Source organism: Loa loa (assembly GCF_000183805.2).
Source record: "Loa loa unplaced genomic scaffold supercont3.36, whole genome shotgun sequence".
NCBI lineage: Eukaryota > Metazoa > Nematoda > Chromadorea > Rhabditida > Onchocercidae > Loa > Loa loa.
In genome coordinates this window covers 355129-360086 of record NW_018108216.1, presented here as the reverse complement: position 1 = coordinate 360086, position 4958 = coordinate 355129, and the positions used below count along the sequence as shown (strand labels likewise).

Genomic DNA, 4958 nt, shown 5'->3' with positions numbered 1-4958 from the left:
TATCAGTAAACTGAGATGTATTCTGAGGCTTATATAGTGCGATCAGGGATATTGCTTCAAGAGTGCTTACTGCTTACCAGCTTTTTCAAGCGTTGCTGAGGGGGAGGGATCGAATCCTTTTCCTGAGAATTCAAGAGAAGATGTTGCTGAGAAAAGAGAGGAATTCCTATGAAAATCTGAACATCTTCATCCTCATCAACTACACCCACCTTTCATCTGGATGATAGAGAGAATATTGATAGACTGCAGGGGAAGAAGGATATGCTTTGAAGAAGAAATGCAAGAATGAAGAATTGTTCAGGAATTATTTTGAAAACAGCGACATCTTATCCTGAGAGGTAATGATGACAGCACTAGCAACACACAACTCTCTCTCTCTTTCCCTCCCTCTCTTCTCTCTCTCTCTCTCTTCTCTCTCTCTCTCTTTCTTCACTTTCTAACAGTTCTCTGTTTTTGAAGCATACGAAGACTGAAAACAATCCCAAATCTGACCGATCTTTATCTTTGGTAATATTTTTAGAAACAATATCATTTTACTTTCACTTGAAACAATCGAATTGATAGCTGATTGTTATTTTCTTATTCCCATTCGACCTTTTTTTTGCTTAAAGCTTTTAATTTTCATATGAAACACTTCATGCTTTATCACTGATAAAAGATAGCCATTCGGAGAGGAGAAAAGATGTCATTGATGTCGTGGAGTTAATTTCCTGTGCGACCGAATCGGAAATTTCTTCATTTTTGCAGTTCATATTTGTAAAGCTAAGAATAACTTGAAACAAATTGTTATCAGTCAGCAGACGCGAGGTTGTTAATTTGATAATTTGTTTGGCACCGTTTACTTTTATTAAAACTTGATATTAGTAATTTCATCAAAAATATTCCTCTACAAAGTGTTAGAAACTGTTCTAACTCTTGATGTTTACCATTTGATTCCGAAATTCAATTCATCCTAAATTCATAAGCAAACTGTATTCCTTGTTTTACAAAACTCATTACAGTATAAGATCTAGAATTCAAAACTTCTGCTCTTGAACCTAAACCAAAAGCTAGAACTTCAAGCTACCGTAAAGAACTGAAAGTCGAATATAAAATAAATCAGTGGTAAATAATATGCTGAGGTAATCTGCATAATATTTCACAATACACTTTTTAAATAGCACAAAATTGTCTACAATTTAGATATGCTTCTCCAAGCATATTCAGGTCGCTGAATGGAAGAGTTGACTCAGTATCATCTGCAACTTCTTTAAAATACTCCCTATCTTTCTTTCAATGTGCTTTCTGTTTTTCTTCTCTTTCGTCACCTTCGAAGAAGTAAATTTCCTCTCTTTGTGATTGAGCATTCATTCTCTTCAAACTTTTATAAATTACAACTTCACGGCCCACTATCAATTGATTAAATTTTTTTTCTTTTTTGATTCCTCTCCAATGATAAGAAATTGAGATTTTAAATATCTTATCTTGCCACATTAAGGAGAAGTCGACGAATGAAGAAAATTCATTGATAGTTCAGGATATCTCCTCGAGAATATAATGAAAATTCTACAGGGAATTAAGCGAGAGTCTTTTTTGAACAATTGAGCATAATTTTTTATTGTTAAAATAAATGAAAAACACAATCGCACAGTCAGATTATTTTATCCTGTCCTTAATTCCTGATCGTCATCTTCCCATCATCTGTTTAAAATTTCATTTTCGTTTTAAATTGTTCAAACTGTTCTCATCTATGATTCTCAGATTGGTTTATTTCCTCGAAGATCGTTCTTTCAAATTTTCCTTCGAAAAGTTCCGCTTTCCTGTTAACCTTATATACAGAATATTATAAAACTTAATAACTCGAATATAATTTTTCCAGGAAAAATGTAATAACGTTACAATTTATACAAAAATATAATATTTAGCATTGTAATTTTTCAAATAAATAATCCCTAAAATCTCTTTTTGCATTTAATGATTGAAATCATTTCCAAAAATCTTAAAAGTTTTAAAAGCACTGCGATCTTTATAAACTGCCATATAGCAATAATTTGTAGAAATTGCTAATTACTAAATTTCATTTTCAATGTTCCAGAAAATTGCAAAGATGGAGGAAAGTGCAAAATCTTCAAGCAATCTTTTTTTTTTTTGCAAACTTTCCGTAAGCAATGCAATGATAACAACTGATTCCATTACACTTTCCTCTCTCTCTTTTTCAGCTTCCTTTTTGGCCGTTTTATCTTTTATCGAAAATTCCGTACTTTCAGTACGGCAAATGGCACATTACACATCACTGGTTCATTGAAAATTAAGAAAATAATGTTGACATGTTTTTATCTTTTTTTCTTTAAATTATCGAAAAACAATGAAAATTTTGGAATTTTTCTTTCACTTATGAATACTTCGATTAGTCAGTTATTTTTTATAATGTTGACAAAAAGATACCTCTCCTATAAATGTCACTATTGGATATGCAAATACCGCACAAATTTTACGTTCCCGTAATCTCAGTCAGGCAATCTATATGACCCCTAAAATTATGATTTGGAAACAAGTTTCCAAATTAACCAAAATTTTCTTTTTTTTTTTGGCTTCTCAAGTGATTTATCTCAACGATTCGATCAAATTATCAACTGACCGCTGCAAGCAAAACGATTTGACGAGAATTGTTGAGGATTGAAAACATAGCCGTATCAAGTATTTGTAACGATCCTAGTCATAAATTATTATTGAAAATACTGTGGATTTCATTTTAATATCGCCGTAGAAATACCCAACTTCATGACTTTTAAAGGAATTTTAAATAGGTATGAGGTAAACATTCACTACCCTTGACAATTTCAGAATACAAATTTAAAATTTTGATTTATCAACAACTCTTGTCCTTTGCTTGGGAACTGAAAAAAACAGAAAAAGAGACGATCATTACTGGATGTAAGAACGGAAGCTAATATTCTACACTAACATATCACGGTCAGCGTCAACAACGAGAACAACCGTCATTTTACAACGAGAGAGAGTGAGTGAGTGCTTTTAGACATAGTCCTATTTTACACAGTTTCTTTGAGCCTATAGAGTGTAGTGTAATTTGTTCGAGAATATGATATAAATGAATTAATTATTTGCACAGAAGGTACTCTTCACTTGTCTGTTATCAAGTTGGTTAAATGTCTACCTCAAGAAGTTGAGATAAAGGATCATATAAAGATTTTATCTTCATCTTTTTTCCAGCTAATTATTGATTTTTCCTAAATCCCTAAAAGTTCTGCACCATGTCAGCTTAGAATTTTTGATTAATAAGCAGAAGAGAGTGGGAAGTTTGGTCTAGCCATTATGACCCTTCCTTTAACAAAGAGATCGTAATAACGCAATTTTGCAAAAGACCTGGTAGAAAACCCCTGTAAACTTCACTTGCAAAGTGTGGAAGAAAAGGATTACTTATGAACCATCTCTGCCCATTTTATCAGTGTAATGGACAATGACTGATAGAATTACGCATCCGATCTAAGGATTATTAAACAGGACGCCTGCATAATTACTCGTAATAAATGGTCCTAATTTCAAATAATAAAGATAAAAAACCACAAAAACCTTTATTGAACTTTTTGTATCATCAAATGAGCGAAGAAACGATTTATATCAACAAGAAAAAGCATATTCATTTACCCAATTATATGCGGACGATTGAGACTTTTATGTGACATGGTTGACAAAATGATCGCAAATTTTTGATAAGACAAATGAAGTAGGAGAAAAAACTGATATCTCAACTAAAAGACATATTCTGTGTAAGGTTAAAATACGAACACGTCGCCCGGTAGCGTGAACGCAACATGTGCGCAACTCATTCTGCTGAGTTGCTCCCTTGTGAATAAGTTTTTGATTGTGATATCTTAGAAGCATTTACGATGTACAATTGATGGGCCAGATTCATCGTATTCCTGCTTCGAGATCCACATCTATAATTTGTTGAAAATTCAGTGGATTACGCTACCATTGTTAAATAATCAGACAATGCCTTCATTTGCTGAAGCATTGACTTCTCCCACTTTTGTACTGATAAATTTGTTTCAAATCTATTCCTGAATTATTACAAAAAGAAAAAAAACAATTGAAAAGTAGCTGTACCTGTTGGAAGGTGGATAGGGAAGCCAAGATGGAGCCACCAATCCATACGGAGTATTTGCGCTCTGGTGGTGCAATAATTTTGATCTTCATCGTGCTTGGTGCCAGGGCTGTGATTTCTTTCTGGAAAATTAAACAACTTTCGAAGAGAATTGAGAAGTTTTCATATTGGGATTTTAAGCTATGTATTACTCTGACTCCCTCATTATTCCAGAACCAAAATTTTTCTTGGAGATGAAAGTGAAACCAACCTGCATCCTATCTGCAATACCCGGGTACATAGTCGAGCCACCGGACAAAACATTGTTAGCGTAGAGATCTTTCCGGATGTCGATATCACATTTCATGATGCTATTGTAAGTTGTTTCATGAATACCAGCAGATTCCATACCCAAGAAGGATGGCTAAAAAGATTCTTCTTTTTGCAAAGAAATCAAAATTTCAATTAGAAAGGAAATTCCCCAAATAAATTGCTTACATTGTAATCTTAGCTCCTTCTATATAAAGAGTCAAAAATTCCCAGCTGACCTGAAATAGAGCTTCTGGGCATCGGAATCGTTCGTTGCCTACGGTAATCACTTGGCCATCAGGCAATTCATAAGACTTTTCAAGGGACGAGGACGATGCAGCAGTTGCCATTTCCTGCTCGAAGTCTAAGGCGACATAGCACAACTTCTCCTTGATGTCACGCACAATTTCACGCTCAGCCGTGGTTGTGAATGAGTAACCACGTTCAGTGAGGATCTTCATTAAGTAATCTGTCAAGTCCCGTCCAGCCAAATCCAGACGCAAAATTGCGTGCGGAAGTGCGTAACCTGAAATAACGAAGACACAATTAATTTATCCTCAAGTTT

General features: G+C 34.0%; 1 protein-coding gene across 1 annotated transcript in view; it reads right to left on the bottom strand.

Annotated features, from left to right (window-relative positions):
- LOAG_17053 (actin-1) overlaps positions 1 to 4958 on the bottom strand; it is a 9064-nt gene that overhangs the window by 3590 nt on the left and 516 nt on the right. The window lies entirely within an intron of this gene.